This window comes from Vombatus ursinus, unplaced genomic scaffold, assembly GCF_900497805.2.
Source record: "Vombatus ursinus unplaced genomic scaffold, bare-nosed wombat genome assembly UNPS02000749.1, whole genome shotgun sequence".
NCBI lineage: Eukaryota > Metazoa > Chordata > Mammalia > Diprotodontia > Vombatidae > Vombatus > Vombatus ursinus.
The window spans coordinates 18,471,292-18,497,539 of NW_020940527.1; the positions used below are offsets into that span (position 1 = coordinate 18,471,292).

Below are 26,248 nucleotides of genomic sequence, written 5' to 3' on the forward strand. Positions count from 1 at the left end.
AAGAAAGAAAGAAAGAAAGAAAGAAAGAAAGAAAGAAAGAAAGAAAGAAAGAAAGAAAGAAAGAAAGGAAGGAAGGAAGGAAGGAAGAAAGAAAGGAAGGAAGAAAGAAAGAAAGAAAGAATGTTTCTGTAGTGTAGTTCCTGAGGCTATAATCTGGATTGCAGTGTCTCAGAAGATTCACTTAACAGGCTTCAGGAACCTAGCAAGTACAACTAGTACGTAGCTCTCAGCAACTGGCGCTATTCCAAAGTAGGATGGGCTGCCTGGGGAGGTTGTGGGTTCATCTTTTTTGGATGATTCCAAGTAGGAGTTTGATGACCACTTATTGGGTAATTGTAGAGGGGATGCTCTTCCAGGTATGGATATAGCTGCTGAGTTCTGCAGCTCTGAGTTCCGCAGACCTGCACGCTCTTCGCTCCGATACCCATAGTGTAAAATGGTCCTGATCAGCTTCGGTAACTAATGCCACAGAAGCAACTGGGAGTGAGGCCTGAGCAGGTGGACTAGGAGTGGGGGCAGCGTGCGTGGGTGCCCCTTTAAGGGGCAGCCCTCAGGTGGTTGGCGAGTTTCGACTCTCCGGCTTCCCCCTCTACTGGCTTTCTCGGTCTCCATCCTCCTTTTCTTTCCTTTCCCTTCCTCCCTCCTCTTGCCCGTCTTGCTCCTCTTCGTCCTCTTCCTCCTCCCCTCTCCCTCCTCTTCTCCTCCTCCTCCTCCTCCCCCCATTCTGCTTTCCCCTCCCCCCTGGGGGGGGTGGCTCTCACCTGGGCGGACCGGCAGAAGCAGCCAATGGGCTGATGGGGCGGGCCGCAGGGTCTGGGTAGCGGCTACCGCCACGGCTGTCTGGTCCTGCAGTGTCGGTGGTTCTTGTTTGGGGAGAGTGCCAGTGATGACTGCCCTTAGCCGGACTGAGGACGCTACCGACCCGCCCAGGTAACGCAGGCGCCGGTGACCCCGCCGGACTGACGGACGAAAGGACAGATGGACTGAGAAACATATGGGAGTGTCAGAGCTTCCTCCGGCGTGGACCAAAAGATTAAGAGACAGACGGCCAGAGAGACCACCAGCTAGCCCTCTAGGGAGGCGCGTGAGTGGAGGGGGTGGGAGGTGCTGGCAGGCAGGCAGACAGACAGCCACACAGTCTGACAAGCAGACAACCCGACTGCCCGCCAGTCCTTGCTCAGTCTGGGGGCGCGGGACGCCGGGAAGCTCCTCCTGCCCGCCTTGGGAAAGGGAGGGGAGTGCAGGATAGGAAGGGGAGGGGAGGTCGGAGGGCAGCCTGGGAGCCCCCTCCTCCCGCTGGCCCCGAGGTTGCATCAGCCTCCAAGAAAGTGGGTTTGCCGGGGCCGAAGCCGGCGGTTTCCCGTAACTTACTCAACCCCCGCCTCACTCTGGGCCCGTGGAGCTCTCTCAAGCCGTCTTTCCTTCGGTCCTCTCCTTTCGTTCTCTTTTTGTCCTTTCTCTCTGCCTGAAGGACTTCAAACGCCTCGGCAGCTCATCCCCGAGCTGGGATCGGAGCCTGGAGCCCGAGGGGTTGGGAGCGGGGAGCCCGCAGCCCGGGCCGGGAGGGGACGCCCGGCCCGGAGTACCAGGTTGTGGACTGAGAGCACCCCGCTCTCTCGTTGGCTCACTCCACTCTGCAGCCTCTGTGCTGCCGACCTGTGCTCTCTGCCCTTCTGGTCTCCCAAAGCCAAGTGAGTCTTGGCCGGGGACCTCTGAGGCCACTTAGCGTTCCGATTGCATATTTCCCAACTGCTTTCTCTGACCTACCACGCCTCTTGGGGGGGGGGGGTGAAGGTGGGGGGCGTCGAGGAGAGGGTCTGCCCGTGGTTTGTTTTTCCACTGTATATAAACACTTGCCTTTGGACCAAGAGGTTCCCACCCGCTGCCTGGAATGCCAGTTATGTTTGGCTGCTGAGGCCAGGGTGGCGGGACTCCTCCAAAACCTCTTGAAGTAGGTTTGAGGTGCTGGCCTCTTTCTCTTAAACCTCCCAATCTTAGCCTCCGAAATTTCTTCATGATTTCATTTCTGAGGGCAGTGGGCTTGGTGGCTGGGCACAGGAATAAGGACCATTTTATATTGGAAGTGGCCTAAGGCCATGGAGTGGGCACTAACCACTAAGAGGTATGGAAGGAAAGATATTGATTTGTTTGAGGATGTAGAGAAGCAGGTTATATTGGACTAGTGTAGAAAAAGAAGCTGAGTGTGTTTGGCCCAAGAGACTCAGACTAGTGGAGTTTTGTGGACACAAGTTGCCTCTTACTAGTCAATCCTAACCCTCAAAAAGAATGAAGTTGGGAGGGCAGCCTGACACCTTTATAGATGGAAACACCCCTCCATTTTAAGGTTCCACTATTAGGAAAGGAGAAGGCCCATCCGTATGAAGGTAAGCAAAGACTTGAAGAGAGGAACTTCTTCTCTGGGAGTTTTAGTGGACCATAAGCTCAACATGAACTACTCAGTCAATAAGAATTTATTAAGCACCTTCTGTGTGCTGGATACTGTGCAGAAGTGCTGGAGATACAAAGAAATGCAAAAGACAGTCCCTACTTTCTAGGAGCTAACAATCTAATGGGGTACTAAGAGTGTGAAACAGCAGACCAAACGGCCAATGTAATCTTAGGCTGTATAAAGAGATATATATAGTGTCCAGTATAAGGGAGGTAATCATGGTCCTACTGTGTTCTGCTCTCTAGATCAGGCAACATTTATGCTGTTCACTTCTGAGCACAAACTGGAAGGCATCCAAAAGAGGGTGACTGGGTATGCTGAGGGAACTGGAGACCCTGCCATACAAAGACTGGCTGAAGGAATCAGAGATGGTTAGCTTGGACAAGAGAAGACTTAAAGGGAACATGTTAGCTATGTTCAAGTGTTTAAAAGACTGACATGTGGAAGAATTGCATTTGTTCTGCTTGGCTCTAGGGGAAAGAAATAGGCACCTTGCAGAGAAGTAGATTTAGGCAGAAAAGCCCCCTTGCGATTAGAGCTATTCCAAAGTGAAGTGGATGGCTTTAGCAGGTTCTATCACATATTGGGGGTGTATTGAAGAGATTCTCGTTCAAATGTGAGTTAATTTATATGGTCTATGAGGCCCCTCAAGCCAACTCTTCTTGTGATTCATTCTTACCCACCATCCATACTCTACTAAGTTCTGGTCAGGAGGTTCTTCCTTTCTCTTGGCATCCCTTGATTTTCTAAGTGGCCTTAGGATACTCTCTCCCTGAGCCTCACTGTCATTGTAGACAGACAGTCAGCTTGCAGAGAATCTGAGTTGTTCCAGCATGAAAACAAGGTGTATCAGCCTGCGGGGTGGGGGGGAGGAGAGAACAGTCGCACCTATTTTAAGCAGCTGAACTCTGCATTAACTCATTATTGGGCTTTGGCTACTCAGCCTGGATGGACAAAGAATCTTGGCACATTGAGTCTTTCCTGTTGCATTGTTTAGCACTGCTAATGAGGGGAGAAAGGTTCGCAAGCTTGTTCTTATATCCTCATGTCCAGGTGGTGCCATGGCTAGAGGTCCAGTTCACTGATAATTATTCATGGGTGCCCTGGCTTTGCCTGCCCTACTCCTATCTTTGCCTGTAACTTGGTGATGTTCCACCAATGCAACATGAAGCTTACATTTGGCCATCCCAAGAAAGCCTGAATGGATACTTGAGTTCTATAATATGAACAAGTAGCAGACTGCTTCACCCTCAAAAGCAACAATCATAAGAAAATAGAGCAGGGAGTATGGAACCTTGAATCCACAGTTCCTCCATTTTATACCTCTCTGTGTCCTTTCTCTACCCCACTCCACCCAGAGTTTGACCCTATATCGTCAGCCAAGCTCACCTGCCTGACCTAGAGACAATGGCTTCCAGTCCAAGACTAAATACCAAGTTAAACCATCAATGTGGGCAGTGCTTTGAGAGATAAAACACTAAAATCTCATTCTTTAAGTGACTATCTCTAAGTGAGCAACTTTAACAGTTTCTATATTTGGGACTGTTGTATTAGATGACCAGTTCAATCCAAAAAGCCTTTATTAAATGAGAAGGCAAAGACGAAGGACTGTGTTAAAAGCTACTTGTATCTTCAGATTCCATTCCATATTTGTCAATGTCTACTTTTTTCCCCATTGTATAATTATCAGCTCTTTATTTTTTTAAGTTTCTTTTTTTTAAAACATTTTTTACTTAAAGTTTTGAGTTCCAAATTCTATCCCTCCCTCCCTACCCTTCCCCCTCCCTGGGACAGTAAGCAATCAGATATTCATTATACATGTGCAATTATGTAAAATATTTCCATATTAGTCATTTTGTATAAGTAGACTTGAATAAAAGGGGAAAAAAAGAAAGTGAAAAATAGGATGCTTCAGTCTGTATTCAATCAATATCAGTTTTTTTTCTCTGGAGGAGGATAGTAAGCTTCATCATGAGTCCTTTGGGATTGTCTTGGATCTTTGTATCACTGAGAATAGCTAAGTCATTCACAGTTCTTCATCAAACAATATTGCTCTTACCGTGTATAATGTTCTCCTGGCTCTGTTCACTTCACTATGCATCAGTTCATGTAGGTCTTTCCAGGTTTTTCTGAAATCATCTTGCTTGTCATTTCTTGTAGCACAATAATATTTCATTACAACCATATACCACAATTTGTTTAGCCATTCCCCAATTGATGGGCATCCTTTTGATTTCTAATTCTTAGCCATCACAAAAAGAACTGCTATAAATATTTTTGTACAAATAGGTCATTTTCTTTTTTTTATGTCTTTGGGATATAATGTCTACTGTTACGAGCACAAGGAATATCAATTTGCCCTTCCTTCAAGGAATTTATAATCTAATTTTGGGTGAGGGATAGAGAAAGTTTATATTCAAATTACTGTGATTCAAAGGAGAATTGTTAAATGCAAAGGAGAGGAAGTGTGACTTAATGGAGAAAGCAGTGAATTTGAAGTGAGAGGATATGGGTTCCTATCCCAAGCTTGAGTAACCTTGGAAAATCACTTCACATCTCTGGGACTTAGTTGCCTCCTTTATAAAATGGGGAGGTTGGATTAAAATGATCTCTATGGTATGTTTCAGCTCTAAATGCTAATGATGTTATGGGAAGGCCAGGAAAAAGGCTAAGAAAAATTTGAGAAGAGAGAGCTCAAAAGCTATGAGAAACAGCCCGTGCTAGAGTTGCCTTGAAGCTATAGTTCTCAAGGCCCAGGGGCAAAGGAAAGGGCAGAGCAAGGCATTAAAGAACAGGTGTTTCTTAAAGTGACAATTTGTGGAGAATAGGGAATAGGGCAATGGTAGATAGCGTTGGTTGAGATGTTAGACTCTGACCTCTGTACCAATTGGCTCTCCCAGTTTGCAAAAGATATGGGGATAACAGTGTTAGCATGGATTGAGTGTGATGTTGGTTCAACAACTGAGATTAGTTAGAAAAGGAAGTGATGTAGTCATCCCATCTTGGGATCATGTTACTTGTGACTTGGGCCTTAGTCACTAAGTACTTTAACTGTCAGGCAGCTGGCTATAGTCCTTTCTTTCTGACAAGCAGGATGATTTCAGAAAAATTTGGAAAGACCTACATGAACTGATGCATAGTGAAGTGAACAGAATCAGGAACAGGTAGGAATTTGCCCATTACCTTAAGGTTCCCTCAGCATATCCTCCTATGGCCTTGCCTGGGAGCATACCCTGGATATTGACATTCCAAAAAGTTTTGCCTCATTCTCAGAATTGGGCTGATGTGCCTGTGGATGCTGAAAAGGAGGAATGGTGCTGGGAGGTAAGGGCCAAGTTATTGTTTGGGAAGAAGAACAAATTCAACTTTCACTGTGTCAGAACTCACCCAGGGCCAAGTGCTTTCTTCAGGGGAGTATAACTTCATGGTACTAGGCCAAGGCCACGGTGGAGATGCTGTTCTTTATTTGGGGCACATGTAGGCAGAGGCACAGACAAGTACATCTTGAGATGGGAAGGAAGAACACCTTCTTTCTCTCTCTTCCCCAGGCACCTAGCTACTTTTTGAGATAACTTGTTGCATATATTCTTTCTCTGGGGCAGTGATTGGGTTGGGTAGGTGGGTGGGAAGCCTGGCAGTTGGGCATCTGGAAGGGGTCTGACTCTGAATCCTTATGACTTTGCTATTACCAGTTGTGAAGTTCCCAGGAAAGAGAAAAGCAATTGACCTCAAAAATAATTGTGGAGGATCCTGAGGGCCTACTCCCTATTTCCTGAGCTGAGCCTTCAGAGTAAGGCAGAGCAACCTTGGATGCCTCTCTTCTAGGAGGAGAGAGGAAGAGATAGGGACCCCCTATCCAGGAGAGAATGACCATAACTTCCAGGCACTACTGGGCAGCTAGCTTTCTCCAGCCATGAGGATTCAGGTATTTCTACCAAGGGAAGTCTGATCCTTCTCTCTGTTTTCTTCTGTTTCACTTGCTTCGTTTGGACTAGGAGCTGAGTATAGAGAGTAATCAAATACAGTGCTTCCTGGCTCTGTGAGATTCCTTCCCCCATTCTCCACACATTCCCCTTGCCTCTTTATCTGTGACCTTTTCCTGGGCCATGACCATATAGCTTCTCATCCCTTTCTGCTCTTTCCATCCTTCTTTTCTTTTTTCTTTCTTTCTTTTTTTTTTTTTTTTTGGTGAGGCACTTGGGGTTAAATGACTTGCCCAGAGTCACACAGCTAGTGAGTGTTATGTGTCTGAGACCAGATTTGAACTCAGGTCCTCCTGAATCCAGGGCCAGCCACCTAGCTGCCCTCATCCTTTTTTTCTTGAACACATCCACTTTCTCTTGAATTTCATCATAGCCTTAGAAAGAATTACTGGATTTTCTGGAAGGAACAATTCAGTGAAATCTCTCATATAGGCATTTCTCTCCTCTTAAGCCTGTTCTCAAAGGATGGGCAATAATGAATTTATATGGGGATTGCTTCAAAACAACTCTGTGAGAGAGGTATTAAAAATATTACGTTCATTTTAAAAATGAAAAAACAAGGATGTTGTGACTTGTCTACACAAATGCTGCTGTTGATAATAATAATAATCGCTAATACGCATATATCACTCTAAGGTTTGCTCCTGCAACCATACCAAGGGGCTCACAATCTGGTTGCAGAAGCCCCTACTTGTTCTCCAGCAGAGATTCTACTGATTCAGGCAGGATGTGTGTACCTGGCACCATGACTAGTGGCTGCCTCTCTGGCCAAGGGCCGTTTGAGGAGATGTGCTTCCTACTGCATTCTTTAGACTGTGGGAAGTTCTGCAGTTATAAGCCACAGCTCGGTTGGAATGCAGAGTCCTGGCTCACATTCTGCTGAAGGAAACCTGCTATTGTCCCATAGGATGGCTAGAATCCTCAGGTGTGGACCAAGCACGAATAATAAGATTTGTATGACTGAATGGGTATAAGGAAACTGTTCTGGAAATTTGAAAACACAACATAAATGTAAGCTATTATTATTACTATTTTTTTGGCTCCATATGCCACTACAAACATTCTGGGAATAAAGATTGCACCCATGCCATATCTGCAGAGTTGGGAGGAAAAGTGTTCCTAGGTAGAATTATGTGGTCTTCAAAGCAGAGGTGCCCAAGCTCCTGGTGACACTAAGCAATTTCCAAGCATGCCAGTAAGGATTCCCAAGAAAGCCTTCTGGAGCACTGCCACCAGAGCTCAGGTAGGTGTCCTATACATGGAGCTTGACAGATACCACCATTCCTTATAGTTCAAGGGTGTTTATTCTGTTATTTGTCCAAAGTGAAATACAAGGGACTTCAGCTTGAAGGCTTAAAGTTCATCTCTAGAATGACTCAATTTCTTCATCTATGCAATGAGGTTCTTTCCCAGGGTTGTTGTTGGTTTTTTTGGTTGTTTTTTTTTTTCTTTTTTAATGTAACCATGTATAGCAATGCTGGAACATTTCAAAGTGGACATTTCCTGCAGTATAACCAATGAAAGTCCCCAGGGATTACTTAAGAGTGGACATAGTCATTAGGGTGGAGCTATCAAGAGGATTGAATATAAACAATGATTCCTGGAAGGTACTAGAAAGAAAACCAATGAAAATTATGAAGTAAGTATGCTAATTCCAGACCCACCAATGGGCTGGCTGCTTTCAGACTTTAAAATTTGTTTCTGGGAGGATGAAAGTCTTACATCTCCCTTTTAGAGCAGTGTGGGTAAAAAGTGGCACCAAACCTAACCCAGCCCCACTGAAAAAGGGGATCAGATTCTGCTTGTCATCGTCATCCTGCCTGTTCCTCTACAATATATATTTTCAAAGTATTGGTTATGTTATCATACCTATCTGTGGGACATGTTTGCCAAATAGAAAATTTTGTTCTCTTTTGCTGATTAAAGGCCCTGAGAATGAAGATACTGAGAATTAAAAAAAACAAAAAACAAAAAACAAAGATTGGATGTGATCTTTCCTGCTCCCATCTGGGCAGTGGATGGATGACAGAGGAAAAGGCACTCTTCCTATGCCCTTACGTCCTTTACCTGTGGAGGTGTGCATTCATTCATTCATCAGTCCCATTGATGCACTGTGTCTAAGGTTGTGGCTGAAGCCAGGATCTTTTCAGAGTGAAGACTGCCTATTCTTCCAGTAACATCTTACCACCCCCACCCCCACCAGATATGGAGTGAGGGATGGTTCCCTATAGTATATAGAGGATTCTAGTTCTACAAGTGGAGAGGATGAAGCTCACATTCACATCCCCTTTAAAGGGGCAGATCCTCCATAGAGGATTTATGGGTTATTGTGAACAAGGATCAAGAAAGATGAATCATGGGTGGGTGGGCTGAAGTGCTCACCTTGATGAGATCATGCATCCAAAGAGATATTGAAATGTAAAACACTTCCATTTTCCTTCGAACAACCTATAAGATAGGTAGTATATATATTAAAATACCCATTTTTTTCAGGTGAGAAAACTGAGACTTGGGAGATGTTAAATTCCTGTCCCTCAGTCTCACAGTTCATAAACCTTGGACTGAAACTAGCATCTCCTGACTCTAGGACCAGTATTATTTCCATTAGGCTATATTGCTTCCCCTCACCCCCACCTTTGAAGCCAGAGTTTGTTATAGACTAGGGCTTAGTTCATAAACAAAGGTTAGAAAGGTCCACTGGTTATAGTTTAATTATAGGAGTTAAACAGTGACCCTGAAGTGCTAATTCAAAGAAAGAAGATCAGCTGAAATCAGAATGGGCAAAGTTTACCTGGGAGTCTGAATCAGCTATCATGGGACTTGCCAGGCTCGAGGAGGGGAAAGGTGGCACACTTTATGTTGTATGTTCTCACAGATGCATTCCCTCCCCAAACGTTACATGTGTGTACAGTCCCCTTAATTCTGTTTTCCCAATCCATTTTCCTTCCCACACTCCTAACCCTCCTGCCCAGGGTTGAATGATAACAATAGCTTGTATTTACATAGTTCTTCACAGCTACAAAGCTCTTTCCCAATGTATTGCCTTATTTGGAAGACCTCCAAGTGACATCTGACATTTGACTTTATGGTCTGGGCAAATTTGCTCTTTTCCTTTGGAGTGGACCAAAAGATTGAAATGCTGAATCTAGAGATCAACTGTCCTTGGAAACACTTCCTAGTAGTCTGGGAATATGTCTGACCTACTTGGGGGTGAGTGATAGGAGGGGAGAGGGAATGAACATTTATACAGCACCTACTATGTGCCAAGTGCTGTGTTAGTAGGATCTTTACAAATATCTCATTTGATCCTCACAGCAACCCTGTGAGGTAAGTGTTATTTCCCCCCTTTTATAGTAGAGGAAACTGAGAAAAACAGAGGTCATACAATTTGCACAGGGTCACACAGCTAGTAAGTGTCTGAGGTGGAATCTGAACTCCAGCCTGGAGAGATTGTTCTGCCTTTCCCACTCAATTTAATTCAGCAAGCATTTATTAAACACCTGCTATGTGCCAGGTGCTAAGGAGACAAACAACAGAGAAACAAAACCAGTTCCTTCCTTCAAAGAGCCATCACCTTGCTGGGGAGATTCAGTATGCACACAGTAAGAAAAGTAAATAGGAGATATTTACAAAGTAATTTGGGGGCGGGCTGCACAACTGTGGAAATCCAGAAAGGTCTCATGTAGGAGGTGGCCCTGAGCTAAACCTGGAAGGGAGCTAGAGGTTCTAGAAAATGAAGATGAGGCGGTAGAGCTTTCCTGGTGTGGGGGGAAAGCCTGTGCAAGGATACTGAGCTGGTGGGAGATGGAATGTTCTGTAATGAGAACAGCAAGTAGATCACTTTTTGTCTATGAGGATGAAGTGAGTGGAAAGACAGGCTGGAGCCAGATTATGAAGCTCTATAATGATAGAGGAGTTTGTAGTTTGTCCTAGAGACAGTAGAGAGCCACTGAGGTATCTTGAGCAGAAGAAGGATATGGTTAGAACCAGTTTTAGGAATGCCAATGCCTAGTCATTCCTCACTGTCCATGTCTTGCCTCAATAACACTGATCAGACATGTGGCCTGTGCCAAGAGCAGGGGTGGAGAAGAATTCTCAGTCTTGTTCAGATAAAGAGAGCAAGAGGGAAGGGGTGTTGCCCTTCAAGGGCTCCCTGGTGGTTGCCTAGGAGGTGAGAAAACCAGGAAAGTAAAGCAACTACATGAGCAGGTTTTCCCCATCCTAACCTTCTGAGAGAGAAACCTCTCTGATGGAAATCCAGGACTGTGTGTAGTCATCAGGTGACTGGATCTGCCATTATCCCCAAGTATCTCTAAGTTAGGAGGAAAATATCACCCCAGGTTTAACAGACAATAGTAGCTGACCTGATCCACACATCATGACAGCACCCCTGTTGCCTTATTGTTTTCCAAAGGTAGCAATGTTCCTTTCACAGGTGAGCTGGGCACATGGTCCCCATCTGCTCACAGTTTCTGTTCCTAGCCCATTCACCAGCTTAGCCAAATTTTTGAATGCAGTCCTTCAGATGCTAACTGCATCATTGGCTAATGTTGGAGGAAAAGCTTTGGGGTTGGGAACTCGAAGATCGGATTTGTAGCCTTAGTTCTCTTTTTAAATGGCTCTTGAATAAGATGTTCAACCTCTTAGGGTCTTAGTTTCCTCGTCTATAGGATGAGGATTTGGATTAGATGACTAGCTTCATGTCCTTTTTGGACAAGATTTCTGGATTTTTAGAGGAGGGAAATACATTGGACAACGTTGATTTAGATTTCCATAAAGCATTTGACAATGCCTCATGCTATTCCTATGGACAAGACAGGTTAGAAAATAGTGTGGAGAATTTAGAACTGGTTGAAAGTCCATAGTTAGACAGTAGTCAGTAATAGTTCAATGCCAGTTTGGAAGGTCTTTTAAAGAGTAGAGTAGGGGCAGCTAGGTATCGAAGTGGATAGAGCTCTGGCCTTGGAGTCAGGAAGACCTGAGTCTAGCTGTGTGACCCTGAGCATGTCATTTAACCCTAATTGCCTCACCGAAAAGCAAAAGCAAAAAAAAAAAAACAGAAAAAGAAAAAAAAGAGTAGAGTACTCCAGTTATTTATCCTTGGTCCTGTGCTACTTTAATCTCTTTATCTACAATAAAGGCAGAAATAACATGCTAATCATATTTGTAGTTGATCTAAAACTAGATTTGATAGCTCATGAGTTATATGACAAAGTCAGGATCCAAAAATTTCTTGACAAGCTATAACAATAAACTGAATCTAATAAGATTTTATTTAATGGTAACAAATGCAAATGCTTACTTTTGGCTTCAGGTATATTGGGTTCCCATTCACTAGAGGTGTTCAATCAGAGACTGAATGATACTTTGCCAGACATCTCGTAGTGGGTATTCTTGTTTTCTGTGACCTATTCATCAACTTTTTTTTGAAACCCCTCTCAACTTTAGAATAGCCAAGTTGCTGGCACACTGCAGCATGTGCTCTACTTCAGAGTTCATATTGTCAAGTTTCGTCATGTAAATATATGTGTGGTGGAAGAGAAGTGACTGCCGGATTAGGAAGGAAAAAACTGAATAAATACGGTAGTTTTCTTTACTCTTTCTCTGTCTGATACTTTCTGTCTTGAGACAATCAGAAAAGAACTAAGACAAGGTTACCTTCGTTTTCTGTTGCTGGCAGGTGGCTTTTCATATTCCCTTGGTTACTTGGCAAGAGAGAAAGTTAATAGAGTGGAAAGATGATTGAACTTACAGTCCAGCAGCCCTGGGTCTGACTACTTAATGTCTCTGAGCCTCAGTTTCCTTTTCTTTAAAGTGGAGATAGAGCAAATAGAATTATCTATCTCAGGGCTGTTTGGAGTATCCCATCAACAAATGCTTGTAAAATTCTTGATGGACCTTAAAAAAATTATGCTTTTTTAAAAAACCTTTTTTAGACATTTTTAGCTGACCTGAAGTCAGCTTTTTAAAAAATGTCTATGGTATCTGAAATTTGATATTTCATCCATACCTTCCCTTTGGTATTGAAGTGCTGAACAGTGATCAATGTGAAATGGAGTTAGGGTAAAATCCAGAGCATCTAATTCTCCAGGATTGCCTACCTTCCATCCTACTCTGTGTCCTAAATCCACCTGTTTATGTACATGTTGTCTCCCCCATTAAAGTATAAGCTCTTTGAAGGTAGGGATTATCTTTTGCCTCTCTTTGTATCCCCAGCATTTAGCACTGTGCCTGCTTGGCACATAGTAAAGACTTAATGGATGCCTGTTGATTGATTGTTTTAGTCCAGTCCCATCTAGAAAATGGGGAAATCAAGGTCCCAAAAGCTAAAAATGATTTGCTCAAGGTCATGTAGCTTATTAGTGGGGTGAACAGGATTTGTTCTGCCCCTTGAAGTGTTCTGGCCAGAGCGCTCTTTCAACTACCCTGGGCGGCCTCCCATCAGCTCTGTTAGCTTTTACTGATATCTCCTGACTACTAATTGAGACACTAACAAAAATAAAGATGCAGCTTTCAGTTGAGTTCCCAATCTCTGTTCCCCAAACGCTGAGCACATTCACTGTGAACTCTCCCCTCTTTTTGTGTTAGAAAGGCTTGTTCTATTTTAGTCACCAGAAAAGGGGAGGAGAAACAGACAGAGTTAATTATGGCATTTGCAGCCTTTAAGTGTATGTAATTCTGGGTGTGACTTTCAAAAAACTTCTCCCTTCAGGCTGAACATTTGCCTTTTTCATTCCTGCTTCCAAGGCAAGAGGGCTGAAAACTAGCAGGAAAATGGAATGTTCGCCCAAGCATGTGAATGCAGAGAGAACTCCAGAGAGAGAGTATGCACCTGCTTCAGTGAAAGGAACCAGTCACAGGTCTGAGCACCCACCCCAGGCAGCCTTTCTTCACATCCTGGCCCAGAGATCTGTCTGCCCTGGGGATGAAACCCTCTTCCTGCATCCCCCTCCCCCAGGGGCTTTGAGCTTCACGGCTGTGCTCCTCTTTGCTGAAGCTAAACCAGCACTGTGTAGGTGGAGTGTAGATGAGAGCTTTGTAATGGGCCTGAATTGGACTAATAATGAGCTAGACAGATTGGGGCCAATACGGTGGGTAGGTGGGGTAGGAGGGGGGAGGGGGAGGGAGGCCCAGAATTCTGAACAAGAACAAAAATCTGAGGACAGGAGTGAGTTAATCAGAGGAGGAGTTGGCAAGAACAGTTTGGAGAAGGTGACTGAGGCTAGATATCCTTGGAGAGAAATATTTCTAGAGGAAGATCCAAGGCTAGCATATATCATACCAAACAGCTCAGGGTATCATATACCAAAGGGAAAGCAATAACATAGGAAAATCAAGGTTCAAGGAAGTTGTGAGTTTTCTGATATGACACTGGTAATAATTGGTAAGAGGCAGAGCCAGCACTCAATCAGGTCATTTGTCTCAAAGTCCAGTATTCTTTCTACTATTTCCTCCTGGGGATGGAGATTATGAGGGCCTTCTGCCCCTCCCTCCATGGTTTCTATACCTGGGTCGATACAGCATACATGTGGTTCCAGGCAACCCTCTAAGAGGATGAGAGCAGAAAAGATGCTGGTCTGCTTTGGTAGAGTGAGTTCCTTACCAGATGAAATTATGTATCTGGGAAAACAAAACGAATGCAATTAGCCACTTGTACTATTGGCCTTATTGCTCCAGTCACTAGCTGCATTTGGAGTCAAGATTAAAAAAACTGAAAGAAACTGAATTCAGAAATAATTTGAGGTCAGATGTGGAAAAAACAACTATCATTTCACTCAAAATACTCCTTACTTTACCTGTTACTACTTGTTTGCTATGTTAAATAGCCAATAAGCTCAGTGATGAGAGCATGAAATTAAGAAAGTCCAGGTAATAGATTTGACATCTAAATAGACCAAGGAAGTACATTCAGAGAAGTTCCATTCCCTGGCACAGGGCTCTCTTGAAGAAATTGAGGTCTAGCCATGAGAAGGCTGGTTCCTGAGAGTTTGGGACCCGATCTTTGGCTTGGCAGAGGAGAGAGGTGGCACATGATATGGAAATGTGACAATCAATTATGTCTCTTCTCTCCTTGCTTTGGGGTTCAGTCTTTACACCTGGGCCTATCCCTTTTTGTGCCCATCCTAGCCAACACCTTCCCTCTTACTGGAAGCATTGTGCTGCTCTACTGTTGGAGGTGGGAAGTGGTTAGGGGGAAGGGTAGTTCTTGCCAGTGTGTGGGTGTGTCTGTCTCCACATGCCTGTGCCAGGATGTGGGCATGAACATTCTTGTAATACTTAAACCAGGGGAAAAAACCTTATAGTCTTACTGAAATAATGATATTGTACTCTTATTATCTTTACTCTGATTAGTCATGGGAGACCTCTGGGTATGTTTGGGGAGGTGTGTCTATCTGTGATCTCAGTGTATCCATCCATCTGTGTGGGAACCTTATAGAGTTTACTCCTCCACTCAGAATGGGGCTGGTCCGCCTCCTCTCAGTAGTACCCAATCAATCACTGAGGAGCATCCTTCTCCTTTTCCTTTCCTGTTATGTCCCACAAGGCTTTTCCCAGGGGTAGAAGAGGGAGCAGACTCTAGGACAGGAGTAAAGAACCTGCAGCCACGTATGGCCCTCTCGGTCCTCAAGTGCGGCCCTTTGACTGAGTCCAAACTTCACAGAACAAATTCCCTAAATAAAAGAATCTGTTCTGTAAAACTTGGATTTAGTCAAAAGGCTGCACCCAAGGACCTGAAAGGCTATGTGACCTCAAGGCCAAAGGTTCCCCACCCCTGCTCTAGGACCTCATGTAGACCAGGTCTTAAGAGAATGTTAGCCCTGACTAAACAAATTAGTTTCAGTGAAAGCCTCAGATGTGATCAGAGCCAGCTCACAGACTTCCCTGGCCAGATCTGTTTGGATCATAAGATCAGACATTTAGAGCTGGAAGTGTCCTTAGAGTCAAATGAGTCCAATCTTCTCAGTTTACAACTGAGGAAACTTAGGCAGGGAGGTTAAGTGACTTGCCCACTTGCGCTTCTCTGCAGGGCCCCTTTTGGAGATGTTTGACTACTGGTTTCACCTGTCCTGATGACCAGTTGACAGTCTGTGCTGATGAGGACACAACAAGAATTAAAGTCCCCAGTGAGTTAACCTCATTCTATTTCCAAGCCATAAACCAATTCCTAACCCCAGCTGCAGATTTTTTCTTCAAAGTCACGCCCTGTAGACACTGGCATTGCTGAAACTTTCCTCTCTTCTCATCTCTAGCTGTACTCCCCTCTCCATAGCTTTCTGCCTGCAATCCAGTGCACATTGTCACTTCAGTTGTGCAATTGTTTTCCTACGGTGAAAATGAGATTTAGGTACAAAATATATGCAGGTGAGGTGAATTACAACAGCCTCAGCTACCTGCTCACTCAGGTTTAAAGTATCACAGGAACACAAGAACATAGACTCTTTTATGATTATCAAATTTGACTCCCCTCAATTTACAAATGAGGAACCTGGAGACTGTAGAAGGTACGTGACTTGCCAGGCTAGTAGCAGAGCCAGAATTAGGACTAGGATTTTCCTTATATCTTCCTACCTACATGATGTTGAACAGCTCATTTCCTCAGGTGTCTCATCTCCAAAATGAGGGGTTGAACTAGACCTCCAGGGTCCCTTCTAACTCTAAATACATCTTATTCTGTTCTCCTAACTCCAAATCGGGACCTCTTTATACTATACCTACCACACTATCACTTTAGTTTCTTCTGGCATCTTCATTTACACCCCTTTGCCAACCTGTTGGTGCTTTCCAGACTTGATCTTTGAGGTCATTGCCCTCTTTTGCTAGTTCATCTTTATTTCCAGGTTTCTACCCTGGCTGAACCCTATTTTTCAACTCTTTGGGTCCCTAGAGAAACAGAGTCCTTTTTCCCTTGGGCTCCAAGTGTACCTTGCAGGTCCATTTATGTTACACACACAACTCAAATACACTTAATTAACTCCAGTGGCTCCATGTTATTCCCTAGAATTAAATACAAAATCCTGCTTGGTATCCAAATCCCTTCATAGCCTATTCCCTGGTTCCCCCTCTTTCCAGACTTCTTACACTTCACTCCCCACTACACACTCTTTGATCCAGTGACACTGTTCTTATTGTTCCTCCCTCCAACAAAACACACCATCTCTTGGCTCCGGGCATTTTGTAAAATTCTATTCACATTCTTAACTTTTTTCTTGTTTATTTCATGGTTAGATTTATCTAGTTCTGAGAGGGGGAGGTTGAGGTCCTGCACTAGTGTAGTTTTGCTGCCTGTTTGGCTGTGGACATTTTTAGTGGCTGTCCCCCATGCCTGAAATCCTCTCCCTCCTTAACTCAGCCTACTGACTTCTCTGGCTTCCTTCAAGTCCCAATTAAAATGTCATCTTCTACAGGAAACCTTTCCTAACCTTTCTTAATCCTAGTGCCTTTCCTCTTTTATTTCTGATTTTTTTCTGTACATAGGTTGTATATATTTGTTTGCTTGTTTCCCCCCCCATTAGATTGGGAGCTCCCTGAGAGTAGGGACTGTTTTTTTTTTTTGCCTCTTTTGTATCTACAGCAGGTAGCACAGTACTTAGCACAAGTAGGCATCTAATAAATGTTTATTGCCTGATTTTTTTTTCATTTCAAGTTGAAACAATTCCCCTTAAAATTGTCCTAGCCAGTGTCCTCTAGAACCTGCCCCTGGAAATTTCCTGCTCTCTCAGAACTCACCCCTATGCCTCTCACATGCATGCAATGCCTTGGTTGTCTCCCTTCAGCTCAATTTTCATTCAGTTCATTTACCTTATAATCATTTGTTATTTAGGGGCTCCAAGGTTAATTATTGTGGGACCCCCAATCCCCTCTGCAACTTCAGCCCTCCTTATGTCATCATTAGAGTTCATTTTTCAATGGAAACAGCACTTTTTCTTACTATACCTCACCCTTGACTCTAGATGGACTTTGTATCTTCTTCATTGAGGGGGTGGCCCTTAGGAGGGACCTTGAAGGAAGAGAAAGATTTCAATAGAAGATGAGAAGTAAGTCCTAGGGAGAATGTGTTCCCAGAAGACAAAATTAGGAGCCCTGAGTGGAAGTTTCAGAGAGACTGGGTCTGACTGGTTCTTGTTGTTATTGTTTAGTCATTTCAGTTATGACTGATTCTTTGTGACCTCTTTGGGGTTTTCTTGGCAAAGATATTGGAGCAGTTCACCATTTCCTTCTCCAGCTCATTTTACAGGTGAAGAAACTGAGGCAAACAGTGTTACATAACTAGTAAGTATCTGAGGCTGGATATGAATTCAGAAACGTGAGTCTTCTTGACTCCAGGCTTAGCACTTTGGACATAACCTTAACAATTGGAGCTATCTAACAGTGGAATGAGAAGGCTCAGGAGGTGTTGTGGGTTCCCTGTCACTGTAAGTCTTTAAGTGAAGGCTGGATGATCACTTGTTGGGGCATTATAAGGAACAATCTTGTTCAAGGATGAGTTGGAAGTAGATAGTCCCTGTGGCCCTCTCCAAATCTAAGATTTTGTGATTCTGTGATCTTTGGCTCTCCTCTTTCCCTCACCTCTCACACTGACACAGTTTCCAAGTCTTGCTGCTTTTTCCATCACGCTGTCATCTCCCATCTCTTCCCTCTCCTCTCACTCTGCCACCACCCTATTCCAGGCCCCTATTACCTCTCACTCTGGGTTATTAAAAACTAACCTCCTAATGATTTTTTCTGAAGTACTCTGAGAGTCTCCTTTCCTCTCCACTACATCCTTCACACAGTTGACAAAATAATCTTTCAAAGGCCTTGACGTACCATTTGATGGCTCACCCTTCACTGGTTGCCTATTATCCTGATGGTAAAATACAAACCTCTTAGCCCAGCATTCAAGTCCTTACACAATTTGCCTCCAACCTACCTTTCCAAACTCATTTGACGTTGACATTGTTCCCCTTCACATATTCTGTCTCCTTACTGTCAGACTCCTAGCCATTACTTCCCCTCTCTTGGATTCCCTCTGTCTCTGACAGCTGACATTTTTCTCTCCCTCCTCAGATTTTACTTCTAGTACTTTGTTTCCATTTCTGTTTTGTCTGTGTAATATTATCTCTGGTATTGTATTTATTCGGGCACATGTTTTATCCGTCCTATTAGATTATCTATGTCCCTGAGAGCAGGAGCTGTGACATTTTAATATTTTTGTATCCATAGCAACAAGCGTAGTCACTGACATTTTGTTGTTGTTGAATCGTTTCAGTTTCAACCAAGTCTGTGACCCCATTTGGGGTTTTCTTGGCAAAGATACTGGAGTAGTTTGCCGTTTCCTTTTCCAACTCATTTTACAGATGAGGAAACTGAGGCAAATAGGGTTAAGCGGCTTCGCCAAAGTCACACAGTAAGTGACTGAGGCTGGATTTGAATTCAGGTCTTTCTGATTTTCTGCCCAGTACTGTATTCACTGTGCCACCTAACTGTCCTCATTGACATTTAGTAAATGCTTAATCAGTGTTTGATTTAATTGAATTAAATATATGTTCCTTAAAGAGTAGATGTAATCAAAGCAAATGCATTTGTATTAATAAGCTTCTGAAGTTTCCTATAGCAATGGGCTTTTTTCTATTTTTTTACATATGCATATATGTTGTTTGTCCTGCCTTCTGTATGTCAGTGATACTCAGCCTAGAGAAATAGTGTACCTGTTGATCTCTTCATGCCTCATATTAGGTTGTGATAGCCACAGGAAATGACTGGCTGTAGGTGTAGGGACTGCTGGGCCCGTAGTGGGGATACAGTGCATATATTAGGGATGTTTGCTTACTTTTCTTCACACAGATTCTCCCACTCAGCAATAAAAAGGTCTCTGGGGACTCTGGTCCCAGAGAGAGGGCATAGGACAAGGTAGGGAAAGGCAGAGGAAGAAATAGCTGTGGGTTTATTTGTCCTGTCAACACCAGCTTTTTTTTTTTTTAATGGGCTTACCTTACCTAAAGTCATTGTTTCTCTGAATAGATGCTAAGGTAGGTGAAACAATGTTACCAGGGCAGTTACTTCCAACAGTACGGATATGGCTATGCTTTATTAATGACTTAATTTTGAAACTGCTACTCTCCTAGTTCTTGGCACGTCCTTCTGGTGGAAAGAATCTTAGGCAATTTAACAGGTACACAGGTATTCTTCTGAACCTGAGGTGATTAGAGACTCCTCCAGAACCACGCTAAGACTATGTGTATCAACTCAGGCACAGGAGATACTTTGGGGGGAAGGAAATCCCTTCCCCTCCTCCCCCTACACCACCCCACCAACCTCTGCTCCACTGAATATACTTCTTCAAGAGTTTGGTATACCAGCAGAGAACACTGCTACACAATGAAAAAATAAGACATCTGGGGGTCCAAGACTTCCATAGTGGTGTCTCCTTGACCTCCTTGCCTCTTCTCTCTAACTCCACACATGATTGCTTCATGAATGATGAACATTAGTTTCAAACTGCCTCTTCTTGTTAAATATATTCACACAATAAAGATGCTATGTAGGTAGAAATGTCTGTATACTCTCAAAACACAATGGTCTGCACCCCCCTACTCCATTCCTACCCCCATAGTTCAGCTGATATAATTTCTAATGGTTCAGAAGAAATATTAGGCAGGGCAAAGGGTTACAGGGCATACCTGTACAAAAAAAAAACACCTTGATGTTACCTTTAAGGGAAATTAGAGAAAACATTAGCATTCTGGTTCTGGGAGCTGTGCTTTGGATCATTCTAATCAATAAAAAAAATTCAATGTTTATAATAATAGCACGCTTCTTAGGTACTTAGTTCTGTCTATGATTTCATGTTGTAATGTATTAAAAAATAAATGTGGTAGCATTGGTGATTGATAAATATTCCCAGGATTTATATGCACCAGGATTTCTGTAGATTACAGAATGCAAGGCCCGATGAAGGGGAGAGATACTCAAAGTGACTCAGTTTTTTGATACTGAGGCCATTCTTCACACCCTTCTCTATGCTTGTCACCCTTCTATTGACCTTGATGCCACTCTCTTACTGACTTTAGTGGTAGCAATAGAGTTTTTCTCTTCACCCCATCAGTTGTACCGTCCTTGAAGACTTCAACATCCACAGTAATGACCCTATTAATAATCAGGTGTTCTCACCCACAGCAACACCTAAAATGATATAGCAGGTAAGGGGCCTGGCTAGTATGCTACCACTACAAAAAAAATGCTACCACGGGCAAGCAAATAATCAGTTTGCCAACATTTACTATTCTCCTGTATCGTGTGTCCTCCCTAATTCCAGACTTACTTTCCCAGTTTTTGATATCTGCTCCAAAATCCATTTCTGCCTCCTGCCTTGCTGCCCTGATAAAATCAAGCTTAGACTGGCAAGTTGAGCCTGGACAATGCTGTCATTCTCCAGGAGAACACTCCCCTGAACTTATAAAATTGTCTTTACTTTTTAGCATATTTTAGCCCCCTTCCCTCCCAAAGGTCCAGGATTGGATACTTGACCTCACAGTTGCTTGAATTTTTCAACTATGATGGCCTTCAGTCTCTCCTTTAGTCACCACCAAGCGTGGTCAGTTTGGATTCTATCATCGCTTGGAACTACTCTACCTCCAACGGCTCAAGCTCTGACCGTCTCCAGTCCTTCTCCTTCTTCCTTACTCATGCTGACAATGATCCACCCCCTCATCCTAACCTCCAATATTCTGACCCTCCCTATTCTAGCCTATCTATCCACTTCTAGCTTTGAATATGACTAACCAGCCTAGACCCCAGTGGTCAGTTTTTTCCATTTTAATCTTGCTAGCAATGAAAAATCTTTTGCTCCCTTAACCTTCCTCTGTATCCACCCAAAAAGTTCTCAACCTTGGGTATTGCCTCCCCTCCATCCATTTCCTCTGCTTCTGAACTGCCAAGGCTTACTGGAGAAGGTCACAAAGTCAACCTAATCTGGTATAAATTCATATGTTCTACCTTTAGCCAGGTTCTCCCTATTCCTTAGATATTATGGACTCGTTGGAGTCCAAGAAGCCATTGAGTCAAGGGGATGGATATTTCCAGGTTATTTGAGTGGATACGTGGCATGGTAGACAGAGGTCTGAGCTGGCAAGTTCACATTTCACCTTTGAGCCTTGTTAGCTATGGGGCTTTGGACAGCAACTTCCTCAGGTTCCTTATTTGTAAAGCGGGAGTTACAATAATACCTCTAGCACCTAATTCATAGGAAAGCTCAAGTGACATAATGTATGTAAAGCACTTGGTAAACTTTTAAATGATAATAATAATAATAATAAATCTAACCTTTTAACACCTAATGTATGTAAAGCACTTGGTAAACTTTTAAATGATAATAATAAATCTAGCCTTTTAACACATGTAAGAATCCTCTGTAGAGTATCCTTAACAAATAATCACCTGGCCTCTGCTTGAACACTTCCAGTGACAGGGAAATTAGTACTTCACAAGGCAGACCATTAAAATTATGTGAAGTTCCAGTGGTTAGTTATTCTTTGTATTAGGCTGAAATTTGCTTCTACCCACTGATCCTAGCCATGTTTCCTGAAATCCCACAGAAACTAATTTGCACTCTCTTCTACATGTCAAATATTTGAAGATAACTAGCATATCTTCAGCTAAATTGTTTCTTCTATAGGATAAGCCTCCTTACCTCCTTCAGCTGTTCCTCGTATGACATGGTTTCCAGGTCCCTTATAATCCCCATATGCCCTCCTCTTGACACAATCCAGTTTGTCAGTGCCCCTTTTAAATTGTTTTCAGGACTGAAGATAAACTCCAGATGTAGTCTGACTACTGCATAGTACAAGAAGAGAATTTTGATTTTCTTTTTCTGGAAATAATAATAGTAACAATAATAAAATATCAAAGTAATTTTTTGTAGTGAGGATCTGACCGAGTGGCTCCCTTATTCCACAAATTACAGTGGCCCCCTAATGCCTCCAAGATCAAATAGAAAGCCTTTTGTTTGGCTTTTAAAGCTTTTACAACCTGGGACCAACCTATGCTTCCAGGCTTATTGTACCTCGTTCCCCTTCCTTATGCTACAGTCCAATCAAACTGGCCCTTGTTTTCCACACGTGGTACTCCATTTCCCATCTTTATTTTTGTACCAGCTAACCTCCATCACTGGAATTCCACCACCACCACCCCCACATCCGGTACCCTGCCCTTCTATCTCAGAGAATCCCTCCCTTCCTTCAAACACCTCCTACACAAAGCCCATCCTAATCCAACCCTCCTCCTCCAACTGCTAGTAGTTTCCCTTTCAAGCCTCTCTGTATTTATTTTTAACTTATTTTGTATATAACTGTTTTGTGTACACATATAGGTACATAATATCTCTCCCAATAGACCAGAAGCTCCTTTAGAGTAAAATCATTTCATTTCTTGTCTTCACATCCCTAGTGCTTAGCACAGTGCCTGGCACCCAATAGTCACTTAATATATGATTGTTGATTAATCAGTAATATACTACAGACTATCCCCATTTGTGTATGTCTATTACCCTTTGTGTTACATACAATCAATCAACAAGCATTTACTAAGCTTTTTTTCTATATGCCAGGCACTTTGCTAAATGCCGGGGATACAAATACAAGTAGAGAGAAAGACAGTTCCTGCCCTCAAGGAGTTTACATTCTAAGAGGAAAAGACAAGAAGGAAGCTGAAAAGCCAGGAGGGTGGAGAAGAACGAGACTTGGCTGGCCTTAAACACAGTGCCCTCCTTAAACAGAGTTTCTGGAAGAAACAATCAGAGGGAAAGGCAACAGAGGCTGAGGGCACTTTCAATGTGTGAATTCCGGGGCTGGAGTGAAGATTCAGGATGAAGAGCTGGAGCATGGTAGAGGAAGGCTGGAAGTCATCCTGGAGAAGAATGAGACCTGTAATATTAATGCTTTAGAGTCAATATTATTCTATCGATTCTTTACAGATTGATGTATTTCATTACTTGTAAGCAGGTTGGAAGAACACTGGTGCTTAAAAAAAAAAAAGATTGCCTTTTGTGTTAGGGAATTGCCTGGGAATATTGAAAGTGATATGCAGTTTTCTGAATGCCGTCCCATTACCAAATGCAAAAGAAGGAGCATAAAAAATAGGAGCGGGATGGTGGTAAGGGCTATACTTGTGTTTCCATTGGTATAGGGACATCCCAGGAGAGCAAACTCCCTCTTGGAATTCAGATCAGCTCCTCTGCAACTTCTAGTCCTAGACAATTGCCTAGACTACTGTAGTTAAATGACTTGCCCAGGGTCCTGTTGCCAATATGTATCGGGGTAGAACTTGAAACTAGATCTTCCTGGCTTCAAGACCAGCTCTCTATCTGCCATGCCATGTTGCCTCTCACAATAAAAGATATCATTTAAGAAGCATGCCATCAGGAAAAGAAGTAGTCTGATCATAAAGCAAGAGTTTGGAACTAACTGGTGGCCAGAATGTCTGGATATTGCATTGGGCCAATGCCTATGCGATATACAACAGTAGCCATCTCTAGGGTAGAGGTGGGGGGAGGAGAAAAAAGGAAAGAAAAAAGAAAAAAAGAAGGTGACATGATAACTTTATTATATATTTAAAAGTAATAGCAAGTTGTATGTAATAGATTTGCAGTTTCATGTACTTTTTTTCTGTTCTACTATGTTATGGAAATGTTTGTTTTATTTCTTAAGTTCAGAATAAAATAAATAAAATAAAAATTAAAAATAGATCTAGAAAGTCTTCTCCAGTAGGTTGGCTGGATCCCCTGTAGAGGATTTATAAGGGGGCTTTGGAAAAGAATTGCACAAGATAAGAAAGCGTAAAAAAGGTTAAGATCTGTGTAAGGTTGGGTTGGGGCAAGGCATATTGATGAAATAATGCATCTATCGAAGGATGTAATTATGTGCTCATATAGCAACCCATTGCAGCCTAAGCTTGTACTCAATTTTTTGTTTTTTTGAAGGGGAATGGGAAATGAGACAGGACTTTGAATTTTATTGATATAAAGAGTAGCTCAATGCGTGTGGGAAGTCTCTTCACTGAAGCAGTTGAGCATGTGTCCCAAACACTTTGAGTCTTAAAAAAGTGCCTGGGGCACTGAGAGAGAACCATAATGGCTTGCTCATGGCCACTGAGGCCAGGTCTCTAGCCATGAGTGCCAAGCTATCTCTTTTGTTAGTTTTTGTTTGTTTGGAGGGAAGCCATACCTTGCAAGTTGTTTCACATTGGACTTTCAGCACAGCACCTGGCGCATTAGTAGGCATGTAATAAAGGCTTATTGAATTATAGCCATCTTTTTCATAGGAACCTCTGTGAAATTTGTCCTCTCCCATCTTATGTGTGTAAAGCTGATTTATTGAACCCAAGTACTTGATTTTAACTCTATGAGGATTTTTTTGATCCTTATTAAATTTCACTTTTCATGTCAGCCTATGGGAAGGCTCCCAGTGCACATGCTGGAGTTGTCTGCTTAGCCTACCCGCCCCAGGTCCTCCTATCCATTAACAGCAAGCAAATCAGGGATCAGGCCCCAGCTTGGGGTGCTGGGGAGACTGGGTAGAGAAAAGAATGGGCCACAGGCAAAGGAATTCTTTTCTTTCATTCCAGCTGACTCCCTATCACATTACTCCCAGCAGCTGTTCTAAACCTTTTGTTTAGGAGTCCCAATCTCCTAGCCCTGCTCCCCTGCCCCACTTACTCCTAGCAAGTGACTGAGGTAATTATAGTCCTTTATGGAGGTCAACCATTCTAGACATAAGGAATGGCATGAACAGGAACTAAGACAGAAAGCTTGGGGGCATATTCTGGAAGCAGTTTGTCTGGAGCATAGAATGCATGGAGAGAAGTAGTGGAAAGGTAGATTGGGGCCAGATCTGAAGGGCCTTGAACGCCATGCTAAGGAGCCTGGATCTTCCATGGTAGTTAACAGAGATCCACTGTGGGGAATAGGGGAGAGATATGATCAGAGATGATCCTTTATATAGCCTTTATATAGCACTTAAAGGTTTGTGAGGAACTTTATGTGTCATCTTATTGGATCCTCACAACATCCTTGGCATGTAGGATATTATCCCCATTCTCTAGGTGGAAAAAAATGGAGTTTGAGGGAGGTTAAGTGACTTGTCCAGGGTCATATAGTCCTAAGTGTCTGAAGCAGAACTTGAGCTCATTTTCCTGACTTCCTATCCATTGTGTCACATCACTGCCATGAGGTCATTTAATCTGGTAGTAGTGTTGAGAATATATTGAATGAGGGAGAGACTTACAGTAGCAAGACTCATTCGGTAGTTATTGAAATAGTCCAGGAAAGATGTAATAAGAGTTTTAACCAGGGTGGTTATAATGCCAGGGTCCTCTTTTATTTCTCATTATCCCTTTCCTGTCTTCGTTAATTTTATCTCCATAGCTTACATTCCACTGCCACCACCCAGAGTGTGGGGGGCTTTAAAAGGCAAACAGAACAATTTGTACTTTATCCTGGGAATAACAGGGAGCCACTGAAGCTTCTTGAATAGGGGAGTAACCTCTGTTTTAGGAATAGCAATTCGGCAATTATGTAGTGGACAGAATGAAGAGGGGAGGGTTTGGAGACAGGGAGACCAATTAAATTATTGCGATAGTCCAGGTGAGATCTGGCAAGGGCCTGAACTAGAGTGGTAGCCATGTGATTAAAGCAAAGAAAAGAGGATGGATGTAAGGTATATCATGTTGGTAACTGATTAAATATGGGAGATGAGGGAGAATTATTCTGATGCTATAAACCAGGGTAACTGGAGAGATGGAGGTACCCTCAATAGAAACAGGGAAGTTAGAGGAATGGGGG

The 26,248-nt window shown here is 43.1% G+C and overlaps 1 protein-coding gene across 3 annotated transcripts in view; it reads left to right on the forward strand.

Annotated features, from left to right (window-relative positions):
• Window positions 1-845: 845 nt before the first annotated feature.
• GRAMD2A (GRAM domain containing 2A) overlaps window positions 846-26,248 on the forward strand; it is a 79,857-nt gene continuing 54,454 nt past the window's right edge. For all 3 annotated transcript variants that reach the window (XM_027859165.1, XM_027859138.1, XM_027859157.1), the window contains exon 1: window positions 846-930. The gene's annotated coding sequence lies outside the window, so the exon portion shown is untranslated. The remainder of the gene's footprint in view (window positions 931-26,248) is intronic.